The sequence below is a fragment of the Mustela nigripes genome, chromosome 4 (assembly GCF_022355385.1).
Source record: "Mustela nigripes isolate SB6536 chromosome 4, MUSNIG.SB6536, whole genome shotgun sequence".
NCBI classification, from domain to species: domain Eukaryota; kingdom Metazoa; phylum Chordata; class Mammalia; order Carnivora; family Mustelidae; genus Mustela; species Mustela nigripes.
In genome coordinates this window covers 81,111,096-81,125,184 of record NC_081560.1, presented here as the reverse complement: position 1 = coordinate 81,125,184, position 14,089 = coordinate 81,111,096, and the positions used below count along the sequence as shown (strand labels likewise).

The 14,089-nt window shown below is 32.1% G+C and overlaps 1 pseudogene; it reads left to right on the top strand.

Annotated features, from left to right (window-relative positions):
* The window catches only part of LOC132016332 (multiple coagulation factor deficiency protein 2 homolog), a 31,928-nt pseudogene extending 18,093 nt beyond the window's left edge, over window positions 1–13,835 (top strand).
* Window positions 13,836–14,089: the final 254 nt, after the last annotated feature.

Genomic DNA, 14,089 nt, shown 5'->3' with positions numbered 1-14,089 from the left:
GTTACTGCATTTAAAATGTTATAATTTAATACACTTTTTTTTCTGTTCTTACAAAAATAATGCTGAATATCTGAGAGGGCTTTTTCTTTCTTTTTTCCTTATAAGGGGTACATGGATTAATCAAGTTTAAGAAATACAGGAATACTGCAATAGTACAACAAATGTAGGATCTGAAAACAGGTCTGGGCTGAAATTATGACTGTCAGTTAAATTGGGGAACTTCTAGCATTCAGTAAACAGTCAATTAGTGACCATACTTACCAACCTACTGTGTCATTATTTCTTCATATTAGAAAAGTCAAAGAAGATAAATTTAATTTGGGTGGAAGATTTTGGGTGATTATAGAAATATCAGTGATGGGCTCTATTTCCCAGGCATACAGGGCATAGTGGTTGTTAAGGCATAGCTCACAACAAGTAATATATATTTCCCTAGTTTCTTCAGTGATACTTGACTCAGGTGAGTAGAACATGCCAGTGGCTTCTACTGATACCTTGACCTATAAAAATTTGCCTAGAATGATTTTTAAGATGAAGGTTAAGAAAGTAAAGTAAATGCTCTTTCATTTTTTGGTGGCTAGCCTTTTGCTTATCATACATAAGTATTTGCTAATCTTAATTGTTCTTTCTATCCACTTTAAATTTCTTCTACTTTGGGAAAATTATAAGGAAAAAGATAGACAAATTACATACAGTAGTGTGCTGATAAACTACCTCTTAAAAAGAAAAAAAAAATCCTGTTATTTACCAAATTCCATAGTGTTAATATTCCCGCCATGACAGATTTCAAGCTATAAAAGGCTGAACAACCAGCTGACAAAACTTCCGAATGCTTAACAATACTCTTATTGACTTTGAATGAGCAGCACCCCATTGTTCCAAATTATCAGCTGAGAACAAATTTCTAGACATATTTGATTGCAAACTACCTTGTGAGGTGTAATGCTAGTAAAAGATTGGTCTTCAATGAGTCAAATCGGCCTTGGGATAATAATATGCCTCTGCAGTGAACACAATAGTGTAGAAAACATGTAAAGTTGTAAAGACATAACCTCTCACCTCTAAGCACATGTCTCTAAGCAGCCATGTCTTTCAGATTAGTTTTCCAAAATTCAGATTAAGTCTAAAGCATATAATGCCTTTTTCAAGTTCTTCATTGGTGGGTTAAAAATCTTTTTTATTATTCTGTTACACATCATGAAACATGGATGGGTAACTAGAATGAATGGATGAGAAGATTGAACAGAGTTATTTATAGAAACTTTCTCCCTTGTATTCTTTTACCCATGTATTGTTTAATGTTGAAATCAGAGCAAAGATATGGCTATAAATTAATGTGATTTATAGATATTAATTCTGGGCTTTTTACTATGGAACTCAATTTGCTGCATGTGATAGTTTCAGGAATTTTGATTCATAATCCCTTGGGGATTACATTTGCAGGAAATGATGTCTAGCCAGTTACCTCATTGTCTCTTTCGCCAATCTGAACTTAAATTGAACAAGTTAATTCAGTTCCTGAAACATGAGTTAGTTGGTCTCTCTCTACCTGCCCTGAGATGGACCTCTGAGTAGGCAGGTATGGGTTCAAAGATGAACGTTAATCAGGAGACAATTTGCAGTTCTGTTTATTTTACTTAGTCTGGGGTTGGGTTTACTTATTAGCTTCTTTGACTAAGTCTTTCTACATTTAAGATAAAAGTATTTCTTCTTATTTTCTTTTCTAAGCTTCAAGGTATTATTTATTTATTATAATGTCTATAAGAAAATGGCAAGTATTAACATATATAAGAAATATGTAAAGTTTTCTATGTATTTATTTTAGTGGTTTATACCACTAAACAAAATATGTTTTGCTCATAATTTTTTTTTTTTTTTTTTTTTTTTTTTTTTACAAATTCAGAAGCAGGAATAAACTCTTAGTTTTACTCAGGTTTTCTAAATCTGGGTTCCATGGTTGGGTTATACAAGCCTGTAAAATTAAATATAAAAGGGCATGCACATTGTTCTGGAGAGAGAAACCATAGCTTTCATCAGATTCTGCAACAGTTCATGAATCCTCCCTGCCCCCAGTTAAGAATGAACACATATCTTTTGCATAACATACAACATTGGTCCTTTCACTTATCAGCTACCATACTTGGCATTTTAAAAGAGGCAGAAGTCTTTATTGAATGTCTTCACTAGATTACAATTAATGAGATGCCCTGCATTTTTTCTAGAGTTTTGAATAATTTTTTGTTTAAAAATCGGTATTTATAGTAAATTTCATGCTGGTGATGTCTCTTATAATATTTATAATATGATTAGATTTAATTTTAATTACTTTGCATCTTTTTATCTTCAGGCCTTAATTTATTTATTACTCATAGATACACATTGCTAGCATTCTGGCTTCAAGAATTTTCTATTTCTATTTGTGTAATGGATTTTATAGTTATATAGTTACATTTTAGAAGTAGATAAAATTCTGGCAGTGTATTCTACCCACTTAGAAATGTTTTTAAGTTTTTATATCTCATTCAACATTCTAGCTGAAAGATCTGGCTTTAAAAAAAAATGTAGTGGAATATTAATGGGTAAATCCTGAGAGAGATTCTCTTTCCTATCATATATTGTAATACACAAATTCCAAACACAATAAATGGTGAATATTATAGATTATGTATATTTCAGATCTAGCATTTCACTTCCACATGAAGTGTCACTGCCTTTTTAAGACCTAAGTCTTTTATCTGGATTAAAGAAGATAAGATCCTAAATGATTTCATGGGCACTGCTTTCTTTATTCTCCAATCTTTTCTTCGTGTATTCTAAATTACTTACACCTTGGAACATATCTGATCATCTTATCACCCTTTTCTTTTTCTCTTCTTTTCTTTTTTTTTTTTTAAGATTTTATTTGACAGGGAGAGAGAGAGAGAGAATGAACAAGCAGGGGGAGTGGCTGGCAGAGGGAGAAGTAGGCCCTCAGTTGGGCAGGGAGCTGGATGTGGGGACTTAATCCCAGGACCCTGGGATCATGACCTGATCTGAAAGCAGATGCTTCAACCAACTGAGACACTCAGGTGCCCCCATCACTCATTCCTTGTAAAACTTTTTGGGCCTTTCTGATTAGAAGATAAAGTCCATATTCTTTAGTTTAATATTAGAGATCTTTAAATTTTTTGTATTAATAGTCTACTACTTTCTTGAACCCATTTTTTTATTATTTAAGCCACTTCAAGATGGATATTCTATTTTTAAAAGATTTTATTTATTTCTTTGACAGAGGGAGAGATCACAAATAAGCAGGCACAGGGGGTGGGGGGATGTTGCAGGGGTGGGGGGGAACCAGGTTCCCCACTGAGCAGAGAGCCTGATGCAGCACTTGATCCCAGGGCTCTGAGATCATGCCCTGAGCTGAAGGCAGAGGCTTAACCCACTGAGCCACCCAGGTGCCCCTAGGTATTCCATTATTTACAACAAGATTTTCCCTGATTTATTTAGCTTTGTACTTCAACAAGTTGAAGCTTTGTACTTCAACTTCACAAGGCTTGGTCGTGCGATTGACTCAATAATCTAAAGACATAGGTGATCTTTACTGGAAATTTCGTAACATACTCAAATACAAATAATAGCTAGTCAATAATACATTAAGCCTATGGAAATATTATCTTTTTTAAAAACCTATCTTAAAATATGCAGGTGTTTTTGTCTGCTTGCTCTCAAGAACATGGAAGTTATAAGTTGTTTAGGTATCATTTCTCCTTCCTGCACAGTGGGCAGACTGAACTGTAGAAGTTCTAAGGTTACTTCTGGCTTGGTAATACTTTTTGCAAAGAGAAGCATATATATATCTCCCTGTAGAAATGTGTGTATTATGTATGTACACTTGGAAGCATAAAAGCTGACATGGCTTATGGAAAATAGCAAAGACCATTTGCCACAAACTTTGGAAGTAAATTCTTAAGTCAAACATTTGTAATGATTTCTAGGCAACATTAATTGGTTTGCCTCTTTTAGCAAGTCTCATGTAGTTTGTCAAGAGAATTACATGGATTAGTTTCACTCAACTACAAATCTGAAACTCCTTTCATGTCTTGCTACAGAATTTGTTTATTCTATTATGCTTTGTTTCAAGACTTCTGTTTTGCTAGATTTTGCTTTATTAATCAGAAATTTAGATGATAAAAATCAATTTTTTGGTATAAATTAGATTTTTTCTTCCACCATGCAACAGGCTCAAATGATCTGTCCCAAAGAAGCAAGATCCAGTAGAGAAGATTAACTCAGAATAGGTAGATGATGTTTGTGTTGAGTCCGAAATAAAAAGCAAAACATTTTAATGGTTAGAATGCTGCTACAACCACTTAAGATACTACTGATGTTGTAGATTGGTCTTGGGTAATATTTCTTGACCTATAAAATGATTTGAGTATATATTTGTGGAATGTGAAAGTTGTATGGTCACATAACCTGAGGTAAAGGTAAAGGTAAGAGCTAAGAATTAATTTACTGAATGACCAGGAGAACAGTTATACTTAAAATAATTTCAGAGCATGACTATATGAAATATGATTAAAAGCTCCAAAGCAGACAGTTTTAATGAAGCTCCAAAAAGAGTTTAGAGTATTTTGATTGTAAAGGGAATTTGGGGGAAAATTTGCAGCATTAAACAGGAATAGCTTAAAAACTGCATAGGAATTTCAGATTAATTCCCTTTCAATTATTTTACAACTGTTATTTTGTGATACCTAATATACATACAGAGGTATAAAAAAGTAGTACAAGAACTCACCAGAAATCCATAACACAATCTCAGTAATTATCAATTTATTCCCAGTATTATTTAAACTTACACATGGTCTTCTCCACTAACTTATTTCAGATCAAACATTACATAGAAAAATATTCCATTTTATCCATAATAAGAAGTTGTTAATTCTAAAGTACTCAATTTCCAAAAACTTTCCTTATGGCTAGGTTTTTTTTTTTTTTTTGGTCTTATTTAAGAAATCTTTCCATACCCTCAAATTATTAAAATAGTATCTTAAATTATTCCTAAGTTTGTAATTTTGTTCATTTAGTTTTTTTAAGAGATTTTATTTTTTTTAAGTAATCTCTACATCCAACATTGGGCTTGAATTCACAACCCTGGGATCAAAAGTAACATGTTCAATGAACTGAGCCAGCCAGGGGACCCTAATTTTGTTTATTTTTGCCATTAAATTCTACAAATTCATCTGGACTTAATTTGAATTCAGGATCATTCTTTTTTGTCTATATATATATATATATATATATACACATATATATGACCATTGCCCAGTATAGTTTATTGAACCTATATCATTCTTTTACCACTGCTCTGTAGTGTCACTTGATATAAAGCATGTCTATACATTGTAGATCATTAGCCAGACTTTTTATTCTATTCTCTTGTCTATTTGTCTCCCATGCACCATACCACACTATCTTAATCATTGCATTTTATATTAAGTCTTTATTTGACTTAAGAGAAAGAGAAATTCTTCCCACCTTGATTTTTTTCCATCAAACATAATGACAGGGTTGTTTATTATACTCTCTTATAATCTTCTTCTTCTTTTTTGGGGGGGGGAAGAGTTGCCATATACAGTAGTTTTCCCTTTTCTTTCTGACATTGATAAAATGTGACTTCACTCCTCACCTTTAGCCTCTTCAAAGTAATATATAGATTTTATTATTGTTTTCAAATAACCAACTTTTGGCTTTATTTTGTATGTTTGCTTTCAATTTCATTAATTTCATTTCTTATCATTTAAAAAAGTCACTTTGAGTTTAAAAAAGTCGTGAGTTTATTTTTTCATTTAAAAAAGTCTATTTGAGTTTATTATTTTGTTCTTTTTCTAACTTCAAATGAAACGTAGTTTTAAATAAGTTTTAAGGAACTAGATATTATTTTTAAATAATAATATGACATATTTGAGATGCAGTTAAAATAGTATTTAGGGGAAAATGTATAGCTTTCAATTCTTTTTAACTTCATTCATCTTGCAGTTTTATTATGTATTTTCATTCATTCATTTATTTAAAAATATTCTTTATTTCTTTAACTTCTAAATACCTGTTTTGATCTCTTGTATAATTTCTTAAAGTCACAGGTAACACTTAGCATGATTTCAATCCCCAGAAATCTGTTTAGATCTGATTTATAAACTAATATATGATCAACTTTTTTATGCATTCATGTGTGCTCAAAAAAATGCATGTTTGATAATTGTTCATTGTAGTGTTTGTATATTTTTTATATCAGTATGGTCAGGATTTAATTTCAGCTATTGTTTTTTTGATTTCTAGATTTTTTAATATGTTTTCAGATATTCTATGTTACTATATAGTCTCTAATAACCTGACCAAATTTCAAACTTGGGATATATATCTCTTGAACTTAATAGACATAATTATTTTGTGGTTTGTTTTTGAAAACTTCTGTAGTTACTGTATTTCTGCTTATGCTTTGTGTGGTTTTGTTGCTTCTTTGTTATGACATCTTATTTTCTTATGCGCCTAGCTATATTTAATCTTGTGGTGTTCACTAGATTGAAAAAAATTGTTATAAATAATTGGAAGCTTAGAATACTGTTATCTTCTCACAGAAAGAATTTACATTTCTTTCTGCTAGGCCCTGGGGAGCATTACCAGTCCCACACCACTTTAATCCAATGTTTTGTTTTCTTTGGATCTGGAGTATCCAAATTGTATTATGATGATTTTGTATAGCTAATGCAAAACTTCTTGACTGTGAAATCAAGCAAGGGAGAAATTTTCTATAACTTTTCCACAAATAACTATTTTAATTCAAATATATCTTAATTGTGTTAGCTCAGTTATATAGAGAACATCATAATAATGTGAGTGAAGGCATGGATATGAATTCCTACTTGGATATTCAAAGTCCACCTGTTTGAAATCAAACAGCATATTCCACACAAAGCCATCCTACACATCATTGATTTTCTCTATATTTCCACATTAACAAAGGTTATGAGGCATTGGGAGTCTGTCTTCTGCTGTGAAACTTAGTAATTTCCTGTCTTCAGTAATCATGCAGAATTCTAATCTTTCTTTTCTTTTAATTTTAATTTATTTTATTTTATTTTATTTTCAGTGTTCCAGAATTCATTGTTTAGGAACAGTGCTCCAGTGCTCCATGCAATACGTGCCCTCCGTAATACCCACAACCAGGCTCACCAAACCTCCTACCCTCCCTCCCCTCCAAAACCCTCAGTTTGTTCCTCAGAGTCCACAGTCTCTCATGGTTTGTCTCCCCCTCTGATTTCCTCCATCTCATTTCTCCTCTCCATCTCCCAATGTTCTCTGTGTTATTCCTTATGCTCCACAAGTAAGTGAAACCATATGATAATTGACTCTCTCTGCTTGACTTAGTTCACTCAGCATAATCTCTTCCAGTCCCATCCATGTTGATACAAAAGCTGGGTATTCATCCTTTCTGATGGAGGCATAATACTCCATTGTATATATGGACCATATCTTCTTTATCTATTCGTCTGTTTAAAGGCATCTTGGTTCTTTCCACAGTTTGACGACTGGCCATTGCTGCTATGAACATTGGGGTACAGATGGCCCTTTCCACTGTATCTCTGTCTTTGGGGTAAATACCCAGTAAATAGTGCAATTGCAGGGTCATAGGGTAGCTCTATTTTTAATTTCTTAAGGAATCTCCACACTGTTTTCCAAAGTGACTACACGAACTTGCAATCCCACCAACATTTTAAGAGGGTTCCATTTTCTCCATATCTCTCCAGCACTTGTTACTGTCTTGTTAATTTTGGCCATTCTAACTGGTGTAAGGTGATATCTCATTTGGTTTTGATTTGAATCTCCCTTGATGTTGAACATTTTTCATATGTCTGTTAGTCATTTGTGTGTTTTCTTTGGAGAAGTGTCTGTTCATGTCTTCTGCCCATTTTTTAACATGATTATCTGTTTTGTGTGTGTTGAGTTTGAGGAGTTCTTTATAGATTTTGGATATCAGCCCTTTGTCTGTAGTGTCATTTGCAAATATCTTCTCCCATTCCATGGGTTGCCTCTTTGTTTTGTTGACTGTTTCCGTGGCTGTGCTGAAGCTTTTGATCTTGATAAAGTCCCAAAAGTTCATTTCCACTTTTGCTTCCTTTGCCTTTGGGGACATGACTTGAAAGAAATTGTTGTGGCCAATGTCAAAGAGGTTACTCCCTATATTCTCCTCTAGGATTTTGATATATTACTGCCTCATGTTGGGATCTTTTATCCATTTCGAGTTCATCTTTGTGTATGGTGTAAGAGGATTCTAATTTTTTTTTTTTTCAGGATGTTCCATGCTCAGATATTTTACATTATCTACATGAGCTTCTTTTCCTGATGTAAGTCTAGCCTCCAGTTTCACTACCTTCCCAGGATTTCCCAGAACAGACTACGCTCTTCCTAGGTAATGCTATACATTCTTCCTGCAAAGCTTTTCTTCTTCTCTTTACATTAAAAAAAGAAATTAGTTCTTAAAGAACTACATTATTATTTTCCTTCTCTATTTATTGAGAACCTTCTGTGTATCTCAGCCCAAATAAATTTACTTTATTTTCAAACTCAAAGTTATGTAACAATTATCATTTGACATTATTTAGTATTTATTTAAATAGTTCTAAATGTATATCTTGTCTTCCAATGAGTCTATATGCTTTTCAAGGAAACATACTTTTGTTTTTGTAAACCTTATAGAGTGCTATGTACATAAGAAAACCTAATAAGTCTTTATTTAAACAGAGAAAAGCATGCTATGATAAGAACAGAGTTACTAAGAATCTAAACTAAATAATATTAAAAAGTCTTATAAAAATGAATATTTACCTTGACTCAAAATTACTGCCTAACAGCTCTAACAACTTTTTCTTACTTTGAGGATAGAAATTCTAATGTATTAAAGTAACCATTTCATTAATGTCTTTTATTGCCAAAATATAAGAATAACTCCTATAAGAGTTCCCGAATACTTTCTGTGTTTATGACTAATTCAGACTTTAGAATTATATTTCATCACTAAGTACTTACTGTAGTTGTAGTTGTTTTTGTGGAAAAAGTTGGCTGCACTGTAGTCCAAGGAAACACATAAATTATGACTGTTGTAGTGGCTGACAGCTGACTAGCTTTATTCCCACCTAATTCATCAGTAACTTCAATAAGTAGCTGGAAAGTCATAGGTTCCTGAATCCCTTGAAACACATCATACTGGAAATTCTGAGTGGTGGTCAGAGAAGGAAGATCAACACCCAGTCTCTAAAGTATGAATTGATTACTTGTATTTCCTGAGAATGATGAGGTAATAAAACAGAAATAAAAGTACATCATGTATTATATTATTTCTATTGTCTTGTTCAAGTTCTTTAAAATATGTTACATGATAATGTGTTTCTAACAGTTCTAAAATATATTATGTGGATATCTGGTAAAATAGCATAGAAGTTACTTACTTAAAATCTATATCTTACCTTCTACAATTAAATCTCTCAATTGTTTGTATGGAGAATCTTTGTCTGGACAATTGAACTGAATAAAAGGTGTCCTAATAAAATAAAAGGTGTCCTAATCCAGGTGTCCTGGATTTCCAAACATAGTAGATTTCATACAAGAGGTTTATCATTTATGTTCTATAAAACAAGAATATTACCTGTTTTAGCTTATGTTTTAAAAATCTTTCCATATCCAGTCAATTACTTGTTTCTTTTTCTTACTCATTATTTTCACCTTTATAATAACTTTCAAGGATACTTTTACAGTCCATCTTATTTTACATTTGAAGACTGTATTTTAGTGTTTCATCGTAGAAACTCTTGTATGGGGCTTTCCAGCAGTATAATCCATGTTCCCTTTTTAATATATGTATGAGGAATTATTTTCTTTTCCAAGTAGATTCTACTCCTAATATGTGGCTTGAACCCATGACTTTCAGATCAAGAGTCACATGCTCTGTGGTTGAACCAGCCAGATGCCTGATGAATGAGGAATTAATTTTTAATAATGTCTATTTCCCACATAATTTTTCTAGGACAGGTACTCATGACATTCATGAGACTGTTGAATTTTAAAATTAGAAACTAAATGTTATCTATTTTAATTTTTTCGCTTTAATCCAAAAGATATATGTCATCAAGTCTCCTCTCAACCAATTATACTCAAAAAGGGTACTCACTACTTAAAAGAAAGTGTATTTCACTATTGGAGAGCTATAATTGTTAGATATACTCATTTTTGTAGAATCAAGTATTTTTTTGCAAGCAACTTTAACCTATTCTTTCCAGTTTTTGTTCTGAGGAAACTTAAAATCTAATAAGGCATGTGACATATTTCAAATATGTGAGGGATTCCAGCAATTAGATTGAAAGGGAAACTATATTATCTCTGAGAATGTTTGAATTCTAAAGTTCTTTGACTGTATAATCTGGAAGTCTGATGAACTACTTGCCACTAACACACCTCTTCTCACCTGTAACAGACTTTGTTATAGACTGTCCCCTCTCCTGAAGAATATAAGCATAGTCTCAGAGACATTTTCAAAGTAGTAATCAATGAAGACACTAGCAATTTTTCAGAATGGGACGTGAAATGAAACCAATTTATGTCCTTATTTTAGGAAAATGAAGTGCCTTATCCATTTATCCTTTTTTTTCCTTTCCTTAGTAATATTTCTTGAACATTCTTGGGTTCCTTCAGTTTGCACAGTTTTCTTAGAAGTCACATGTTTTTGTTTTTCTCCAACACAATGCAGCTTGCTTCGTTGGATTGCTCAGTGGAGACCATAAAGAGGTACTTGCTAATAATAATCACTATTTCACTAAGTACAGATTTCCTTAAAAGTAAATCCTTGATAACCATATTTCTCTGAAAATGAATCACCCTTAGTTTCCCTTTCTCCTTCCAAATGCAATCCAAAATAGGGAAAGATGGTATCTATTCTTTCACAGTTTCTCATAATTGCTTTAGTAATAGTAAATAATAATAATTATAATTAATATTTATTGAATGAGTAATATGTACTAGACTCTAACATACTTACATTAACATATATTTAACAACCCCATGAAAAGCATAGTATTATTATCCTAAAATGGAAAGTGAAAAGAGGTAAAAAAGCTCAGATAGCTATAAAGTATATAGGAACCAGAATTCAACAATATCTCTAGAGCCCAAGTTTTAACCTGAGAATATTACTTTCTACATAATCATAAACAGTGTTTATTTATACTATTATAACACTATTCTAATGTGTTATGTTCTCATAAAAGGTCCCTTCCACTCTTTAAAAAATATTCTGAATGATATAAATTAATTGAAAGAGGATTTTTCTTTGTCTTCTAAATGATGGTTCAATTTACGTGAACTCTCAAAGCACTTACAATTCTAAGAAACTATGGTTTGTGTGTTTTATAACTTCTTCATAACCGAGCTGAAATTTTAACAAAAGCCCAAATAGGTTTCCCTTGTTAATCAGACACTTTTTAAAATTAGCAAAATATTAAGTATTATAAACTGAAATGTTGGTTATAAAACAATACATTTTAAATGCAAATATAGATGCCTCTGTTACTCTATGAAGGGAAATATCATTGTCCAGTACTCAACCTAAATTTTTGTTTTTTTTCTATTTTTTTTTTATTGTTGTGGATGAGAAAAATAGAGATATATTTGGAGAAAGTGTCTATATAAAACTGGATATAGAAAAGAAATTGAAGACACAAACAAAAATGTATTATATTATGTGTGTGTATATATATATGTATGTATATATACAGAAGTAAATATACTATGTGTGACATAATATAGCAATTTATTTATCTAAACATACACACACATGCACACACACAAACATACATATCTATTCTCAGTGGCTCAAATCCTGAGATTGCAGAATAGCCAAGATGGTTTAAATGATCAAAACTGGATGTTGGCAGAGTTCTTCACCTCTACAACTTTGCACAATATTTTCTTGTTCTACCACTTATTTTCCTATTGGACTCATTCATTAAAATACCTTTTTCTTCTATTCTCAAGTTATTCATTTATGAAATAAAACAGATAAACTGAACTGATGTTACTACTGATATGAATATGCAGTGGCATTTTCATAAAGATTACATGGGAAAATGTATTACTTAACTTCAGATTGTCTCATAGTAAAAGGGCCTAAAGTAATACTAAAGACTCCAATGGCTTTATTTTGAGTGTTCTAGTATAGTACTTTGCAGGAACAGTGTGAATTAACAAAGAGAAAATCAGGGTTGTTGAAGAACTTTGAGGCAAAAAGAAAAAAGAAAAGGTCTCTATGGTTACTATGGTTACAAGGACAAGATCAAATATAAAGATATGAGATAATTGAGTTGATATTATTCATGAATTTTCTTGTGAACTTTGTTACTTTGAACATTACTCCATCTCACAACATAAATGAGGAATTAACAAACCTAAAGATAATACTAACAATACCTAAAGGATAGAAGGTCAGGATCAACACATAGTCCTCAGATGGAAGCTATCTAAAAGTTTTCAAAAAAATGTCTTCCCATGATACTTTGTGGCTTTTCTTTCTTGGTGGCTTCCAAGTTCATCTTTTGACCTTATATTCTAGACTCGTATTTTTCAACAATCTTTGAAATCTCCGTTATGTTTTTGAACTCAAGGAACATGTTGGAAAGAAGAATTCTTCTTTCTCAAACATTGTTATGGCCAGCCTTTAAGCTGGTTTTTAACATTGAGCAGAGGGAGACGCTGCCAAGCTTGAATCATCAGCTCCTATTTCTGGGGTGTTGTTTCTATGGCTTGGCATTTAATATATTATGCCAGTGTTCCTTGTCAGAATTAATTTTGGCAAAAGACCATCATTATACTGACTAACTGAATCTCTCATTACAGAAGAACATAGCACATTCACTTTTCTAAATGTTCCCAATTAAAATATTAGAAGTATGACTATTGAATTATGGAAATTTCCTCAATACAAAGTCTACAAGAGAGAGAAAAACAAAGTTTTAGCTGTTTGTACATTTCAAAAACATAGAATTATTAAGCTTTTAGAATGCAAAAAGGTCTTTTCACTAAGAAAAAGAAAGTAGGTAGTATTTCATCTTTCTCTTAACTTTCATCACAAAAATATAAATAAAGCAAGGTAGCATAATTCATAACATTATTGTACATACTCTAGAATTTTATAATATGTATTTATTAATTAAATTTCAATAACTAAAAACAAACAACCAATTTATCTAGGAAATTCTTCCAAACCTATTCCCAATTAAAAACAAGTTAAGATTATCTTTAAGAAATAAGGAAAAGTTGGCTGGAAGTCTTCATATCTGAGGAAAACTACTTGCAAATTAGGGAAAGCAAGGGTACTGGTGACCATGAGGTCTTATATGGCTGCTCAGAACCCCCTTTCTGTGTGGTCTGCTTTTAAACTTCAGGTGCCAGGGCAGAAGTGCCTGGAGTGAGCTTCCCCATCCCACAGCGTGGGCCTGGATGAGAACACAGTACATGACTAAGAGCAGATCATGGAACATCTAAAAAATATCAACAAAACCAGAGGTGGAGATATCTCCACAAGAGCTACAGCTCTGTTATTCCAAAATGCTTGATTATGATGACAATAATTTGCATTATGACTAGAATTTTCCATAGCAATCACTCACTTCATAAGGAGAAAGAGAATGAATAGGCACCACCAATGAGTCAAGTTGAACTGATTAACTTGATGGTGTTTTGAGAAGGATGACAAGAACAATGATGAATACATTGACTGTGCTGAATTTGCTAAATCACTGCAATAGACATTGTTTGGTCATCTAGTTATATGCAAATGTCACCCATTATAATGTGATTGAACACTTTTGGTAATGCAAAATAACACATTTTGAACTACTGCTGCATTATTTTGGTAAAAACCTGTAGCAGTTTATTGCACTACAGTGAGAAAGAGAAATCAAGAGAAATAGAAAAGCAATGGGACATATTGTAGTCCTCAAGTACTGTTAAATTTCTTATTGGACAAGAACTTGGTTAAAGATTCCTTTTAAGAATGTTG